Source organism: Chaetodon auriga, chromosome 24 (genome assembly GCF_051107435.1).
Source record: "Chaetodon auriga isolate fChaAug3 chromosome 24, fChaAug3.hap1, whole genome shotgun sequence".
Taxonomy (NCBI): domain Eukaryota; kingdom Metazoa; phylum Chordata; class Actinopteri; order Chaetodontiformes; family Chaetodontidae; genus Chaetodon; species Chaetodon auriga.
The window spans coordinates 7,254,178-7,273,636 of NC_135097.1; positions in this window are offsets into that span (position 1 = coordinate 7,254,178).

Below are 19,459 nucleotides of genomic sequence, written 5' to 3' on the forward strand. Positions count from 1 at the left end.
GTTTTTGTAATGCATATGAACTTGTGTCCCATTTATGTAAAAAAATGCTTGTTTTGGTGTTGTCTCTGGTCCACTGAGGCGCGCAATATTTACTAGTAAAATGGTCAGTGAAACCAGGAAACCAAAGGAGACTATAGCATCAGCATTGATGGGTTAACACATTATTACAGTATCATCGTTGGGTTATCACATTTGCTATGTCACCTCAATGCATTTTATTTATAGAGTTGTGATGTTGTAATGTGATTTACAACTCAGCAATATTATCCAGCTTTGGCTGCTATGCATACTGACAACCTGACAACATTAACTCTTTAGTAGTTAAGCTGTCACACTGTTAGCAAAACTGAATGCTTTGTTCTGATTTTGGACAGATATACAGCATGTTGATATACTTCCATTTTCATTCCTAGAACATGGAAAATGCAGATTTTTCCAGTGCAAATGACTCATTAGTGGACAGAAATTAGTATAATTTTCCCTCTGCGTGGTATCTGAAAGGTTCCATGCATATCTGAACCGTCATACTTTCCCCATTCAAGTCACCGTAGGCTCTTAACAGGTGATGATTAGATCCCTCCCGAGCCCTCTTGGCTTTGTCAGGCCAAAAGGGTACACCTAATTCCTCTTGGCATTCATTCCACTTAGTCTCAACTGTTTGCTTCCAACTCTCGCTCTCTTTCTCTCACTCATAGGGGAGTTGTCAGACAAGGATAACACCTCTCTGTGAAGAGAGAGAGAGAATGAGTGGGAGTGAGTGAGAGACTGAGACGGCGGCAAGGATAAAGAGAAAGCACACTGATGCGTCAATTTACTTAATAACACGTTTTTCAGAGATTTCTTCCTATGCGTTTAGAAAAAAGTGCTGCCAGTTATAACTTTCAAGACGACTGCTGTTCTTAAATCTCATTATCAAAGGACTGTAAAGTGAAGAGTGTGCTCTCCATTTGGAGATGGTAGACACCGTGCACTGCTGGCTGATGTAGCAGAGTTGAAATGATGGGGATTGATTGTTGGTGGATCAAAAAAATTCATTAGGTAAAAATGCAACACTGTCCTCAACCATAACATGACAATACTGTGAAACAAGGGAAGGAAGCTTGGGTAACATATTGATGGATGTGTCTCCAAACACCTGAAATGGTGACTATTTAACATAAAAAGCAAACAGCCTTCTGTCTTTTGTCCATGGGCCTGGTATGAGCATGGTCTGTAGCTTCACCTTGGCATGCCGAGATGTGATAGCATACATTTTGACAGCTGTCTTGCAGGGACCCGCTTGACAGTTGGATCGAACCATGATGATGTCCTCCATCAACCAAGCTGTGTCTTGTGCTAAACTGGCTCACACATGCATGGTCATGGCTCACCGCATTTAGAAACAGAGGGAGGCTTTTATTGTGAAGCAGCTATAGAAAATGACAAAAAGTAATCCAATGAGAAATTTATTTTACCATGCTTTCCAGTCCCTGAATACCATTCACCCCATGCATATATAAGAAGATCTAATGACAGATCCCAGCTTTGAAAATATGCTACAACTGTGTTTTCATTTTCACAGATTCATGTTCTGGTGGCCCTTCATGCTGATAGAATATATTTCCTGTCTTTTCAATCTTTAAAATGGGTCAGACCATGGTCACAACATGACAGGGTGATTAAATGAAGCAAATTCATTCAAACATCCGCATTTAAAGAGCGTCGGACTCATGATTCTTTTCCTCAAATTCATTTTTCTTATTTATGTAACAGCAGACTTATTTTGGAATTCAATGCCATTTCAGCCTGGCCCCTGAAATACCTCTTCACCTCAGCTTGTAGTGTAAACAAACGTTGCCATAGCTACACCGAAGCATAAGATAATGTTGGTGCAAAATACATGTTATAATGTGATCAAATGAGACGCTACATCCACTCATCGTAACACTTACCCCTTGGCTGCCCACACACACAGCCCCTATGGACATTTTCAGCATCTCTGTCACCAGTTGTATGCCCCCTAAATATGTGTGCTTCCATTCACTCATGCACATGCACCCCCCTCCACACACACACACACACACACACACACACACACACACACACATTACGGATGGCAGGGAAAATGCGGAGAGAGTCATCCTGTCCGCCATCACTGCAGGGCTTCTGGAAGAGTGGACACCAATTACAGCCAACCAGACCGAGCCAAACACTGCTTCAGTCCACCAGCCGCCGCTCCATCCGGCCGCCGCAACCCCCAACACCCCTTTCTCTCTGCCTGGCTCCGTTGCGTTCCCTTTGGTCATAGCTGTACGATGGCCAGCCATGTGTTACAAATGGGATAAACTGCAGCGGTTGGGTGATGTGCATGTGGGTGGATGAGAGTGGGTAGCCATGGCAGCCAGGGCACGACAGAGAGGGATAGAAGGCTGGGGTTGTGGGTGTGAGAGAAAAATGGGTACATTTCTGTGTGTGTGTGTCTGCCTGTCTGTGTTTATTCGCTTGCATATGTGCGTTCTGGTTTGGCATGCAGAAGCAGACATTTGACAGTTTTGAATATATGACTGCAGAATAAACACTGGTTACACTAACCCTACATGTACATAAATAAAGCAAAGCACAACCGCGAAGCTCTGGCCTCTGATGCACCTCAAGAGCTCGTCAGCTGTGTTTGTTTATCCACAAGGTTTCGTTTATTCCCGTGGTCCCGGCACACTTGGCAGGTGGAGGGGGTGAAAATGACTCGTGCTGGTGCGCGGTGCTGTGCAGCGCTGCCAGTCCCTGCCTTGGAAGCACATGGCGGATCGGCAGGCGCACTGGGCCACCATATTGACCTGGCACTGACTGACACATGTCGGGAGAGGGAGGTGTGAGGAAGAGGGGAGGAGAGGTCAGCGGTCCGCTCGTCTCTGTCATCAAACGTTCCCCGAAGCCCCCCCGTCGGACGGACAGGAAACATCTGCTACAGTGCCCCCTCCCAACTCGAACCCCCCTACCCACCCACCCCCCCACCCCTGAGGGCACGGCCAGCTTGAATGCCTGCCACCGGCGGACACAGTACCGCCTGTCCAAACCTGGAGAACAAACCAAAAAACAAACAGCGCCGACCCCGGCACGGCTGCTCCCCTCCTGGGCAACTCATCCTGTGACAAACAGGCTTAAGCTCCATTTACCACACCTGACCATTCAAATGATTGATGCACAAACAATGCGAGTCACATCTGATGTGTGCATCTGTTAAAAATCATGTTTATGACACGAGACAGGGGCTGCAAACTTGAAACGCCAAACAGAGTCACTCAAGCAAAGGAGCGGCTTGATGAGATCTTGATCTGAATCCATTTTGGATCTTTCATCATTTTGTTGTGATTAAAAATCCCTCCCCAAACACCTTCCCAGATTCATGCAGGGACTCCATCAAACAATTGGACTGGAATGGAGCGCCTGATGTTGGAATAGGGTCGACTGGGAGGATTGATCTGCTTCGTAGAGTTGACAGCTTGCTCATTTCTAGAAAGTGATTCAACTGTGGATGCGGGACTCTAATTAAGCTATCCATCAAGCTGCAGCCAATATTCTGCCTGAGAGTTGAGGGGAAAAAGGACCGATTGAAGCAAAAATCCTCATCCCCATACGTGCTGTTTATGTCAGACAGCACTGCCGGGAGATTAAACCGCAAGAAAAAAATCTCATGTTTTGCATTCACAGCAGTAAAAGTCTTGCATTGGTTTTCCATTAGCCATCTGAAATTTGTGTTTATGTGCACCCTTGTGCCTAATTGTGTCCTTATATCAGCCGCATACACATTTACATTTACACTTGGCATTTAGCTGACACTGTTATCTTGCTGCGAGTGGGCAGGTAGGGGTTTAGCATCTCACTCAGTAACCGTTTGACAAGCCAAACAGGCCCTTGGTGGCTACACAAATTTAGATTGTGAGGATCAGGCCTGGATTATAGGTTAAGATGAGAGCTTCAAAGCTGCAAAGAGTGCACAGGCATGAGAAGTAGGAGTGCATGAGGAGAAAGTTTATTAAAAGCATTGATTTAATCACTTTCTGCAAGCAGCTTGTCTGTCTTTTTTTTTTTTAGCCTGCACTGGCGGCACGGCTCCAGGGAAGGCAATGTTGAACCTGTTGGGCCAGACTGAAATATATCAACAGCTACTGGATGTTTGGTGCAGGTAATTCATGGCATTTTGTTTATTACTTGACCCTAAAATCTGCCAATTATCATGACACAAAGCAGTAGCTTTCCTCCAAAACCTACTGATGAAGATTTTCAAATGAAGCACAAATCAGACGTCCCCGCTCGTGCGGCTTGTGGAAGAGAAAAGACATTTTCCTTCCAAAGAGAAGCCGTCTTTCTGATGCAAATTTTCGAAAAGCTCTTGTGTTTCGCGATCAGGGTCCAGCCTGGTCACCTCATCCTCAAGTGAATGGAAGCTTTGATATAACAGTGGCAGAAACTTGTTACCATGGAGAGGGACAGATCTGGTTCACACACACATCACATGTTATTTAATAGACTTATTTTTTGTCATGTTGTTAGTGTTCAGAGCAGACCTTCATTATTTTGTTACTGTGGTTTCAGTTGACTTATAGTTTGTCCTGCAAATGTGCTAAAACACAGGTGTGCTTGCATGCACGCACACACATACACACAAACCACTCAACACCTGTTCTTTATTATATTGAGAACTGTTTTTTGTTTTGTTTTGTGCTTGTTTGTTTTTTTTGATAAATTGGTTTTGGAGCAGTGAGAGCAGAGAGCACAGCTTATTGTTTCATGAACAGTTGAACTTGGCATTTTTTCTGCCCGCCTCCCTGTTGGACAGTTATATTGATCATTCAGATCGCACTGATTTGGAATGAAGTTGGTTCACAGTTAACGGTAAAGCTACTTTTGCCATGTAGCTGTAGCTTAGCTTGCTACACGTCTCTGTGGGGCAGCTTCACTTTAGTAAAGGTTCATGTAAAGTCAAGTACCTGGTGGCTTAGCTCACTTCAAGAGCTTACCAGCACCATACAGAACAGTCAGATGAGTAATTCTGGGAGGCTGCTATATAAATATTATGTATGTTTCAACACTTGTGCCTCAGTGTGACAAAATTCATTGTGATTCATAGCACGGAGGAATCCACACAAAGCAATATCCACCTTTATTAACATGAGGGCTTTCCTTACTCAATATATGTGACCATTTAGGTGCTGATCCGCCTCCCTCTCGCCCCCTCTCTCCTCATCTAAACTTGTTTTATATTTATGATGCTGATGATGACTTTTACTGGTAATCTGTAATACTTCCTACAGTTTATGACTATGTGTTTTGCTGATGTGGGTGTCTGACAATTTATGATGGGGCACAAATGACTCTTGAAGAAGGCAGCCACACACTGAGCTGATGCTCCCAAAAATCTTTATTAATCCCAGCTATGACATTACGTCTTCAGCAGGTGAGATGGAATGATACCGATGCAAATAGCAGCGGTGGTGTTGCACAGCGGAGAACAGTGAAAGGGAACAGGGTTGATTAACAAATTGAAAGTGTATTAATGTACCAATCAGTGCAATTTTGTAAAATTCGAATGGTTTAATAGCTAAATATTGCTCAAAAGGCCTCTGCCTGACATGAAATACAACTGTTGGTCCCGAGTTTCTGCTTGACTGACTAGTGTGATGGCTTATGTTCTACCTCTAACCTCTTGATCAACCTGCAACCCAGATGCTAGCCTTAGGCAAAGCTCACAGATGCCCAATGTTTTATTAAAATGGCTGCCAACGCATAGACCTCAAATTGAAAGGTTTGAGATTGAAGTTAGCAGAAAACCATTGTGTTCACAAAGCACCAAAAAAAAAAAAACCTCAAGGTGCCCAAAAGCAGTGTATCGCTCTTCAATTTTCTCCTCCCTTCATCTGGAAAGAGCAAAATACGAAAAAAAAACAACGAGTAAATGAAAACAGGAATCCTGATTTGCATCTCAATTCAGTCCCCATTTAGCTGTGAAATAGTGAGCCAAATCAGCCTTTATCCTAATTGGTAAATGACAAATTAGACTTTGCCAATACTTAATTGAAATGCTGGGCTAAATGCACCCACGCTGTTGCTGCCGTGCTGTTGTTGGAGAGTAATTACCAAACTAGTCCACAAATGTACAAAGGGGGTAAGAATTATCATTTGTCTTCATTGCTGGAGTTGTGGGGGTATTGCTCTTGGGGTCAAATGAATTCATACTGGCTGTCCATGTGGTTAAAGAGTGGATTGTTACACTTTAATCCTGATGAAAAAAACGGGCTTTATTTTTTTCCTCCAGCCAATGTCGAAAGAATTACCATTTTTAACCCATTCTGTAACCAGGACACTGCTGCACGGACACAAAGAAGAAAGAGGGGGGTTTTCAGACGGGGAGCCGCAGCTGAAAAAAAACACAATATAATATCTATTTTGTGGTAGAGTGTGGTCAAACTGGTTAGAAATGCTTCATACTCAGGTTCAACCGATCTTGTTGACAATGCCAGCGGGGTCTAATTTCATCATCTCAGTAAATAATATATTTACTTCAGAGGATTGCAGAGGCCTGAAATCTCTACCTGAGCCCGGCCTGGTCCTGACAGCTAACAAAAAAATTCAGCCCGAAGCCAATATTTTAACATCAAAACACTTTTTCTGCCTTACACACACATAATACATCTGCACTGGTGCACTGTTCATCGCTCTGGTCTATTCTGCTGCTATTAGTGAGTCACATCTACTCTGTGACATCAGATGGACTCCTTATTTCAACATCTCGACATTTACATTCACACACACACACCTCCTTTCTCATTCCCCAAACATGTGATTATACCTTTGTATCTTTAAAGGTGTAATATGGATGAATTGGCCACCTGTTTAAGGTCATTCCAAGTAAGTAAGGGGCAGCATATCACCAGCATAACCGCTAACTGCTGCTCACTATAGTCTCTGCTGCAGCTATCTGTGGCTGTAGCTACTAGCTGCTGTTAGTTAGCCCAGTTAGCCGTGCAGCTAGTGGCCCTATTAGGAGTGCCAAGGTGAGTCACAGCAGGGATGGCAAAGACACGGCAGGCCGAGACGGGAGAGATGTGATGCAGGAGACCAGCAAGAAGAAGGTCAGGTATCACCAGCACAGAAAAGCAGAGTGTAGAGATGGAATATTTTCACTTCTAACGTGGTCGATGAAGCGCTTCTTTTGACAAAGCCAGAGCTGCTGACTGTTGGATCAGTGAAAAGTTTTCTTTTGTTTCTCTTCGGTTTGATTTAAGTGTTTTACAATGAGTTAACAGAGCAATTAAGCTTTTCTTAGTTCATTAAAACACAGAAACTTGAATTCAGAAGGTGTGTGGCTGTATTTTTCGGATTAATTAGGAAAAAATGGGAGCAAGAAAATGTATTTTCTTGATATTTAATGAATTTATTTTGGTTATTTATTGGACTAAATGAAGCTAAGAAAGTTCCGGAAATGCAGCGAACTCACCTACCTCTTGAGGTACAAAGTGGTAATGAAAACTTTTTAACGTTTGAAACTAAAATTCTTACATATTGCACCTCTAAGGTCCACGACATTGCTCCAAAGTTCCAAATTAAATTGGTTCTCTTTGCACTTTCAAGAACATATAATAAATCTCATACTGATAAAACTTGGCCTGCTAATCTTGGTCTATTTCCATCTTCCACTTTTGAGGCACAGATAATGTTCCTTTCTATCTCCCCTGTTCATCCCTAACCTTTTGTGTTTCTCGGAGGCAGCTATTGTCTGGAATATGTGCAGGCCATTTAAGGACAAAAGAAGCAGCCTCTACATGCAGCCCTGAGTACTTAAGCTCAAAAAATACTGCAAAGTGGAAATCAGTTTTGCACAGTATGCTGAACATATAATGATTTTTTTCCAGTTCTTTCTCCTTTTCTTCTTATTTTCCTTGACCTAGTTCAAGGTACTGCTGGTAAGGTTTTTCTTTCAAGTGTTTTGTTATCATTGACAGACTTCAGACTCAGTGTTTTTTTTTTACTATACAGTTCAATGTACACATCACCTTGAGTTTATTACTACTGTGTATATGTAGTGGAAGTAGATGTTTACATGGCTTCATCTTGGTTTGGATGTAAAACTGATGATCACTGAGAGGATTGAGAGAATCTGCATATGGAGGATTAGAAACTTTCATGGTATGTTCCAGGTTCCATTTTCACTCTTTTTTGTTGGAAATTGGAAATTGTTGGCATGGGTGTTGGCGAAAGTTGTTAGTAAGGGTTGAGGGCAACCCACATCAGGATGTCAAAAACACCCAAAAGGCCAAACAGCAGCAGCATCTTGAGTCATCTCGTCAATGTCAGCTTGTCAGGATTAGCCATCATTCTGCTTCCCAGTGCCAGCACACATAAACTGTCCAGAAAGGCAGCGGTTTTACAAGTCCCCCAAATGAAAGGAGCAAATTTATTGCTTGTAATTGAACAACACCAATGAGCGTTATCTGATCTGACATTCCAGCTGGCAGGACAACCATTCAAAACCAAACTTGGAAAATTTGTTTCATTCGCTGAAACAAGCAGTATCGCCTGATCTGCACATCCAAAGTGCAGCACTTTGACTTCTTCTCCTGCCTGTATAGTCCATCTGGTGTGTGCTACGACATCAAATCACACAACATTGCTTGATGGTATGTGTTGCATTTGAGAGTTATGAGAAATAATCCTACAACAAACTACAAAGAAATCCATACATACATCTTAGATGGAGGATGAGTGTGGTGGAAACCATCACATCTCCAGACAAATCTTAAAATTATTGTATTTTCAGCTTCACCTGCAGCACAGATATTGTCGACTCTGTATTAGTGAGCCAGAATGGTTCGCTTGAGGCTCCTAAAGGTGTCGTGTACTTCAATCACAATGCTTGTCTAAGCAATATCCAAACCCCCCCAGGGTGGACCATCCCATTAGTGAATTTTGCTAGTGTGCGGACATCATACAAATTTATTCTCTACACACACAACCAACACATAAACAGGGCCGGGTATCCTCAACCACACATCCAACTGCTCATGTTCACTCATGTCATTTCAGTCACACAATCAAGGCGGGCCATCTGATGTTATCTCAGCCCCACACGGAGGAGGGACACACCAAAGGTTTTACCTCTTCATTTCCTCCCTGCGCCGCTGCAGGTGTTTCTGTCGGAATGCCAACAAGCCGGCCCACTTGGCGGTACGAAATGAGGAGGAACAACAAATGCACATGGTGAAATTATCCTCTTTCAGTAATGCCTCCATGTTATTTCAATTTCCCCCTGTAAGGAGGTTATATAGGAATAATTATTGGGACAAATAGTCCTGCCGATCTACGAGTAAATAATTGGCTTTTAGCTGCAGAGAGAGAATTCCTTGGCTGCCTGAACACAGAGACAGCTCTCGAGTTGCTTGGCATGCTTACAGCATTAGCAGGGGACCGGCAGTGTGCAGAGGCCCCAATGACAGGGAGAAATAATTGTGAACGGAAGCAATGTTCAAGCCAAGAAGCCAATTTGTAAATGTCTCCTGGTTGCTGCTGTTGTTGTGTGTGTCTGTGCGCTCTCATGATCATGTCTGTTTGTATCTGAGCACGTTGCGTGTGCTGTTTGTGTCCATGCGGGTGTTTTTATTAGTGGCCGCTGTTCGGGCAGATGCTGTGATGACTCCCCACTTGTCGCCCATGTCTGTGAACTTAAGTTGCCGAGTCTGAGCCTGATGTGGAATATCCACCGTCCTCCATATGGCTTCATATCCAAGAGGTTTCAATCTAGAAGGTTTCAGAAGTTTTGACTGCCTGAGTTGAAGGACTTGCTCAGATTTTGTTGAGGTGTTCATTTTTCCTTGATGTTTGTGCTTCCACCATGGGTAAGTAGGCTATGTAGTTGAATGGTTTCTTTTTTTTGTACATTATTGTGTCTGCAGAGGGTGTTTTATTTTGGAAATTGTGTTTGTGTGTTTGACTTCTTGTCTGGCTCGACGTGCTCTGTGCAGCTTGGCACACCTTCCATCCAAAATATACTAGACGCATGTTCTCCGCAGAGCAGAGCGGAAAGCTGCAATTGCAAAAGCTTTCTGGTTGTATTTCAGACCTTTTTGACAAGAAGTGATCATTGTTATTGGATGGAAAAAATATATCTTCCATGTCTGGCTGGATACTTTCTTTGAGTGGCTGATGATTACTAAAATGCAGAAGTCATGAATGCACTAATAGCTATTAGTTTTTTTTTTTTTGGTGGAAAGGCAGCCAACAGAATCTGCTGTCCTGAGAATTTTTTAATTTTTAGCAATACAAGGGCGTCTAGTAAGAGCTCACTCAGCCTCTCGGCCCTGTTTTAGGCAAAGTCATCTCTCTCTCTCTCAGCCTCAGGGCTCGCCTTGCCAGACTTGGAGGTGTCACCTGGTATGGCAGACGGTGTCCCCCTGTCCCCGCACCTGTCATTCCTGCCACAGTATCCTCTCACTCTGGTCATCAGCGCTATCAGGGGGCCTCTTTTATGACAAGAAGCCTGCATGGAGGCGAGCAGCCCCCAAACCTGCTTGGCAAGCGATCAGACACATTGATATCACCTCCCAGGGTACATTGAGCTTCTTTTAAAACAAAAAAAGGCGGCGGGAGGGGGGGGTCTTTTGAGAGTTGTACTTGAAAGTCAGTGACTTTGCACTCCGGTGGCTCAACAGAGTGGAGATGCTGGAAGGATCTGCAAAAAATAAGGCAGATTTTACGGTGGAAGCGGGTGGGGGCTGGTGAGTAGGGGTGCAGGCTGGGGAGAAAATGAATATGTATGTGCATATTTATCCGGAAAATGATTACTTGCTGGAGCATTCATTAATCGTTTTTCATAATTCATTCTGTGCATATTCTCCTTTTTTATTGAATTTAAACAAACCCATTAACGGGGATTAACTTCCCTGAATAAGACTTTGGTTCTCTTCCCAATTGCTTCCAAAAAGGGCCCCTTGTTCCGTCAAGTGGAATTACTTGCGAGCGTCTGCAATCTCCTCGGAAAAGAATTATAGAACACAAGGGTGTGCTACACCGTCCCTCCTCCCCATTTTTGCCACTCTCCCTCAAGTCAATTTATAATCACTTTTCAAAGGATATATCCTCACATTGTTCTTTTTTTTTTTTCAGCAGATGTGAGGAAAATGTTTTGCAGTAATGACAGCATTATTGCATGTTGTTTTTAATAACTGGTAATTTGTGTTTGACCATCATCATCATCATCATCTCTCCCATGGTTGCTGTCAAGTTATTTTCCTGGCCTTTGTTGCTGCTTATTACATGGCACTAATTATAGCCTGAAGAGAATTGCTTTTCCAGACCCTGACCTCTTCCTTCGACTTCAGGCCATGGAGAGGATAAAAAAGGGGCGAGGAATGAATGAAGTAGCCAAAGGAGGGTATAGGGAGCTTTGTAGCTGATTAACCATAAGGCATACATTAATGATAATTGGATGAGAGGATGTGAGTGGAGCCGTGAGCAAGAAACGCACTCATTTTTTCTTCGGTACACTCAAGATTCTGTTCATCATTGCTCTTTTTCTCTCTTCCTCTGAAGAATTAAGTAGAGCCAACAAAGAGTGCCGTCAAGTCTGGGTGGAGGATGTGACTACCGGGGGCATCATAGAAAGGCTGCATTGTATCCCACTGTGTAATGCTGCCCCAGATCTGTAATTACAGCATACATTGCTTCTTACAGTGTATAGGTCATTTCATTTGCAATTCCACTGAAATTAAAAATGTATTCTTTTGTTAGATAATAAGGTGCATTTATTATGGTTTTCTTTGTGCTGCATGATAATGTGTTTAGGATGAAACATCTTGAAAAACTCCGTCTCCTCGCATACAAAGCATGCACACACTTCTCAGGCTTCAGTGATTTAATAAATGATTATACGTGAGGCAACAACAAAAACTGAAAATGTGAAAGTACAGTTTTTAGACAGCAAACCCACAGATTTTTGTACAGTGTAAGGAAATATCTCCTTTCGGGGTTTATTTCTAAACGCTGCTGTGAGAGCACCGGATATCTAAATGGGAATTGCCACCCAAGCAGGCAATGTGTCGCCCAAGGGTAAACATGGCCGCCAGCATTATTGTTCAGAGTGATGAGTCTCCCGAGCAGGTGTGCCTCTAGTCACAAAGCTCAAATGAGTGCACCGATAAAGCGGCTCTGTGGCTGCAACAACGCAAAGATCCCACTCAGGTGCTCACTCACATGTGCAAAGGCATGCTCTCTGCAGACGCGCGCATGCATCCATAAACACACACATGCAGAACATCCAGTCATGGCTTTAGCTTCAAAGTGTTTACCGATTGTGTACCAGATGAGATTTACTTGCCCTGTTGGCACAGCTTGAGAACAACATGTAAACGATGCCAGCCAAGCCAATTAGCTTTGATTCAGACATGAGACAGGAGGCCAAATATCAGACAGGATGGATGACAATTTCCAATATGAGCGCGTCGAATGTTGTCTTAACAAAATGAAACAAAAGATTGCACTGGCGAGGTGGTTGGAGAAACAGTGTAAGATTGGTAAAAAAAAAAAAGAGAGGAAAAGGAGATGTAGCATCAGTACAGGAGGGTCTCTGTGCATCCATTCCTTCCTCATTCACTTCTCTACCTCTCTCTCCGCTCTCTCCATTCCCCCTGGAGCCCTTTGGTGAAAAAATGTCAAATGATCACGCTTCTGTGAGCACCATCTGGCAGCTCGTGCACTTATAGCACCCATCACACATCTCTCGCTTTCCTGCCAACCTACTGCACTACAGTACTACACTTAACCCTTTGTTCCACAGGATGGAGTCAATAAGAGCCACTCACAATGGCTCCTCTCTTCATTTGACCGAGAGAACGCTGCAAACTTAGGCCACAAACAAAGCGAATGTGCAGTAGAAGCGACGGTCAACTAAGGAGAAGTGTCACATGAGACTGTGGCTGCAGCAAATAAGACATGCAGGGTACTAGACTTCAGTGTACTTAATATTTGGAATCAAACTTTGTCCAATAGTGTGTGCAGAATATAAAACTCGTCTGGGTTTGTAACACTGGAAGTTGAATATGTCTGATTAAGTTTACCTCCATGTTTTCTATTTGTGAGAAATAAATGGAGAGCTGTGGCTGGATTGTGTTGAATGCAGATGGAAAATCACAGACCAGATGTTGCTGTAATTTTGTGCTCGTCTAAATGCTTTAATATAAAGCCTACCAATGACACAGCAGCATCTTTTGTGTGAATTCAGTTATACTGCAAACTGTTAAGCGTCCAGTTTGCCACCTACACACGCTGTGAGATGCTGAACCGTAATTCTTTATTCGGTTTTCATCGTAATCAGGGTGAAGGCTACAGGACAATAATCACCGGGTTCCCTGGAACATGCTTTCTTTGGAGGAGCTATTTAATGTGAAGTCTTCAGCATGTTAAGGTGAACAGTGATGGTCCTGTGACTGTCCTTTGATTAAACGTCTAAAAGCGCTCCTCTCACGCTCAACAGAAGCATCAATTGTATCTGACTGCACAAGTTAATTTGCAATGTCTTGATGTACTCACAATGTGATCACCAATTTGCTTCACCCTAATTTGAAGCATTTGAGGTGGCGTAGTTTGGAAAATATTCCATTCAACAGTATTTCTTATCGCCTGGATCCGATTTGTCATGACGTCCTAAACATGGCGGGACATGAGAACAGAACTATTCAGGAAAGTCACTGCGGCTTGTGCGCCAAAGAAAAAAAAAGAAGAGGAACTCAAATTATTTGGACAGTCAGAATCCAAACAGGCTATTGATTGCATGCAAACAGAGAGCAATCCATGTCACTGCAGACCAAACACACACACACACACACTTCCACATTTCCAGAACTCTGTCCCTCATATTTTATTTTCTACATGCGATGGCAACTTCTGTATGTGCACTTTTTGTTGTTAACAGGGTGTCACAGAATATTTACATCACCCCATCAAGTGACCTACAAACTGCAGAAAGCGAGGCGACGACGCTGAATTTCCAGCCTGGAGATGGACTTGATTGTCGCTGCATATTGTAACAGGCAGAGTGTGTTGTGAACTTGATAATCTGGTTTTCCGTGGCGCCCCATGCCAAAAGCAATTGGAACAAGGCCGAAATGGATTGTGTTAGCAGACACAGATAAGATGAATAAGTCTGAGGCAATATGGAGTCCAAATATTTCTGTAACATTGTGTATTAATCAGTTCAACATCACATCGGATGCATTTGTGGACAATGGACAACAAATGGAGCAATAGAGTGAATCCGGCGACCATTCCCACACGGATTGAGTTTATGCATTATAATAAATACATCTCATATTTTTTTTAAATGCATAATTTGTTCAATGGAAGTCAAGGGCACATCATCTCTCATCTCATCACTTCTAAATCCACCTTGAAATTAAAATTTTATTTCTGTCAAACTCTTTGATGCAATGGCCTTTTACCAGTTTTGACTTTTCCCTGATCTTATTTCCTTCTTCTTTTTGAGTTCTTCAGATAGTGTGAACATATGGCACTGTTGCTCCAGGCAGTAAAACTGATTTTTATTAAGAGCGTGAACAGAATTTGTCACTTTGTACAATAAAAACAATTTCCAATTATCCATTTCCATGAAATCTGTCAAAGTCACCCAACTCCTTCTTGCCAGCCGACTGCAAACCATCGTGAATAAAAGCATCAGTTAAACACCCCAAAACGTGACTCTTGAGGTTCAGCTAATGTCATGATGAGCCTATTACATCCAGCTGCCATTTGGACGACTGGGAGCGGGAAAGCTGCAGAGGAAATATATAAATAACAAAAGTGTTTTCTGACACAATTTTGGCAGTTGCAGAGGAATTTGCTGGGTTGACAGGTGGAAGGTGAGTAAGCACAATCTGGAAAAATGAGAGATGGAAATGGTGGGCATGGATGAAGAAACGAAGGGACGTGAGGCAGAGCGAGAGGCAGAGAGAGTGACAAGAGGGAGAGAAATTAAGGGAGAAAGAGAATGCAGACGGAGACAAACAGACATCGTCTCTCTGTCTCTGCTGTGGACAAAGTTTAACTTTTCCCCTGCTTCAGTGGAACAGAAACCACTTTTTTGCTTCTGATTGTTGAAAGTAATGGCTTTCATCCCATCACAGATCATTTCTGCCCACATTTCTTGCAGATATATTCACAGGTCAAGTCTCAAATCCTCATGATTCATACTTGCTCAGTCTATTTCCAGAATTACTGGTTAAATTATTGGTTTCAATTTGCGTCCGTCTCATCTGGCACTTTGAGAATATCCTGTTTAGAAAATCATGAGGATACAGGAACCATAATGATGCTCAAAATTGCATGTTTACATATTCATTTTCTACCTAAACCTATTTTTTCACCCACACACACATCAATTTATATTCTGCTTTAGCTGGATCTCTATATCAATCTGCCTATTTTGAATTTGTTGGAACTGCTTTGAGAGGTACAAAAAAAAAACAAATCCCTTGTCTGACCAATGAGAGATTCTGATTCTTCATCATATTAGTTTAGCCTGTTAGCGTGCTTATGTTTGCTAACTACTAAATGTCATTAGTTTGGGAGGTACTTGGTCACAAAGGCAAATTTTGACCTAATGATGGAAGACTGGATCAGATTGGTTTGAATTAGATTTGATAGAGGAAGGCATCACCAGAGTTAATAGAATTCACCCTGAGGGAGACATGAATGACTATAAAGTCTGATATATTTCTTGAGACATTTTACTCAAAACCATAGATGTCAACCTCAAGTGGTGCTAGAGGAAAGGTCAGAGGATAACCAAAGTCATTAGAATATATTGTCTGGGAACCATTAATGTCTGAACCAAATTTTGTTTTAATCTACCTGCTGTAGATAAGGTTTAGATCGCTAACTGGACGAGAAAACCGACCTGTTGGTGGCTCTGGAGGAGAGGAATTCATCCTCTGGGGACCATAAAGTCCAGGATCATCCATGCAATAATTGTTGAAATATTTGAGTCTGGACCAAAGTGGTGGACTGAATGACCATCGCCATCCATAGACCCACGCCGCTAGCTGGCTACGACCTTCTCCAGGTTGTAGTTACTTTATTCAGGGAGTATTCACAGAGTATGTGTCGTAATGACTGGATAGTTTCAGAGAATTAAGCTAAGTTTCTGTTTTTATAGACTGACCATTCAGGTGGAGTCACTCGTCCAACCACAAATGCCAGTTGTGTCTTCAGAGAGTTCCAGGCGAAGTAAGACCAAACGTAGGATTGGGTGATGGAGACCTTTGTGCCTTCTCCATCCTCAGACTTCTAATGCAGACCTATGTCACAATCTGCCTCACAAGCGCGCAAATACCATCTGTTTGAGAGGAAATTTCCATGAAGATGCTTCAAATCAAAACACATGCCGAAGCACTATTTGAATGAAAGTAACAAACCATAGCCAGCACAGCTGACATTACAGCAGCTGCGGCATTAGCTGAAGGCTGACGCTAAAATGAACTAAAATTACCGACGTGTCTCGATGTGTCTCGACAGACATGTGAAGGTCAGACGAGATGATTGTTTCCTCTCATATTCTGTACAGGATGTGTGTTTCTTTCTTTGCTTTGAAGTCACAGGCGGCAGATCAAGTGGGAGCCACGCTGTGACCGACACATGAACAAACTTATTAAACCTATTAAAATGTACAAACTGCCTGAGAGATCCCTGAAAAACCTTTTTGCTTCATCTGCCACCCAAGTGAAGTGCGAACTTAAAGACAGCTCATTAAGTTTTGAAGTGTGAATTTTTTCAACACATATCAGTTATCTCCAGCATTTACTGCTGCTTGCTCTTTCTTAACCGCACTGATTGACCACTTCGCTCACACAGTATATTCTAGTAGTTCAGAGAGAGAAAAAAAAAAAGTATGTCTGCGAATTTAGAGATTAAGAGGACCAAAGTTCTTCACTTTGGACGGTTTGGAGGTTATCATCGGACAGCAGCAACACGCAGAATAAATGTACTAAATATCTATATATTTCCTTTTCTGGCTGTAAAAGACAATAAAGCATCACAGAAGATCCATTTCATGCTGGGTCTGCAAACTGCATCAGCTTCCAATCAATTCAGATTAATTGAACTGCATGAAGACGCGCACCTACCGACGGCAGTTTACACAGAAAGAACCGCACTGCGTACCCGCTGCCCACCATGCTAAACTGCATTTTATTGGTCTCGAAATTGCTTCTCAGCACTGTATACACCGAACGTCTGAAAAGTTTTGGGCTCCCCTTCACTTTATTGAACGTGATCATGCACAGAACATTATAAATGAACGCCTACCATCCCATCAGACAAGTCAATTCCCAATGCAAAAATCATCAGTCCTCTCACAAGCACCCTTTTCCCTCCACTATCCCTGCCCTCTCTAATTGATGGGAGTGCGGCTATTGAGTATTTTACTGGCGCTGTCTTGCCTGTAATTTCAATCAAGACTTTAGTAGGACAAATCAATAGGACAGGGTCTAAATGACAGACTATAATGCTGACTCTGTTCCATATCTGTCACGTGGCCAATGCATTACACCCAGCTCTTGGAAGCTTTCTAATCACTCGGGTGTGTGCGCTCACACAAACAGGCCCTGTCAATAACATCATACCTAGAGATTAAACATGAGCTTGAGCACAATAGGAGACAGTTTTTAAACTGACACTTTGTTTACAGGTTCAAGCTTTAAGAAGCATATCTAAAAAACTGTGTTAGTGTAATTGCTGTTCACACACAGATAAGACATCCCCATGTGAAAATAAATACCAAACACGGGCCGTCTCATTTCAGCGGCGCATTTTCATCATTTTATCCTCCCACTGATCTGCTTTGGCATTTCAGCTGATAATTTCAGCATTGTGGTCGGCTCTTGGACCTGTGCAGATGCGTCGCTAGTGAGAATTCCCTTGTCGTCGGCTGTCTGTGCAGTTTGTCTTTGCATTTTGTGGACCGACGACACCAACAAGCCCGCATGAGTCAGACCCAAGATTTTCTAGCAGTTGAGGCCAAGTGGAGCGTTGTTTGTCTGGGCCCGCCGCCAAGTCTTCCATTAGGCCTTTGGCCCAGGTGAACAGTAATTAAACAAGGCTGCGCTGAGTCGGCACTACACATCTCCAGTGCCTCCGCATTCACATTATTTTTGTTTATGCTGCTCTCCGGCGGGTTTTCTCTCAAAGGAGATCGTAGCCATATGTCTGTTTTTGTATCTATCTCTTGTGGTGCGTGGAAATGTTGCTTTAGAGCAGAGGGTTTTCAAACTGTGAGGAGCGCCTCCCCGGGAGGAGTCGAAAGAGTGCGTGTGAAGGGAGACGTGAGACGAAGATACTGAACGAGGCGAAAGAGCCGGATTCGTGCCGGTGGTCTGAGAATGACAGGAAGTTCGGTGATGCTGCTTGGCCTGATGATTTGGTGCGCTCACTAACACTGGCAGCAGTTGGATCTGCAGCACTGGCTGTGACACGCAGCTCATGGAGGCAGTTAAGGTGCTCGGAGCCTGATTGCGGCAGCTTGCATCAAAAATCTTACTCCTTCCAGGAGTTATAGGTCTGCCAAACCAGAACACAAAGACGTGAGGCACATATTTTTGGATTTCTCGTATCTTTCACATCTCTGAAGTCCACTGATAACGAATTTCCATAAATCCTCTTAGAAATCATAGAATGAAGACACTCTAATAACTCCAGAAATCTGGTCATATTTGTCTGTACATCCATGAGCGCACTCCAAACAGGAACTGCTAATTCTGGCTAATTCAGCATACTTTTAATGGTGCCAGTTCTAAACAAATATAAGCCAAATAATGTCTGTAAAAGCTGTAGCCCAGAGCTAACTCCCTGGCTCCATGACAACACTTCCTGTTTACATCCATCAAAGCACCATGGGGACTGTACTTCCAAAACTTACATCAGCAGAGGGTTGGGACTGGGTCCCTTGGGGTGGCATGGTTGTCTTGATTCTGTCTGGGGGGGGAGGGCTCAAGGGTGTCAGACTCCCCGTTTCAGACTCATAATGAAAAGACTGAAAATATATTGATGACACTGATCAGGAAAGCACAAGCGAACAGCAGTATCCTCCATCAAGTCATCCATGTTTAATAGCCACAAATATTTCCACTTAGGGCTGAGAGAAGAGACGAGGGGGAGGGAGGATGGAGAGATTAGGGGCTGAGCGAGCGCCTTTTTGTTGTTCTACCTCTCTCACTTCTTCTATGCTGGGAATCTGCAATCAGTAGCAGGAGGGGAGCAAGGCAGGGAGAATGAGGGGGGTGGGCTACGGCCTGAAGATAAGATAGAGAGCTATATGCTCGGGAAGGGAGTATTTCAACAGGAGAAGGAGCACTAACAACCGAGTAGGCACACAAACAAACAATAAAGAGATGACAGACGGACACCGCAAAGAGAAAAGAAGGAGGTATTGGTGGGAGGGATG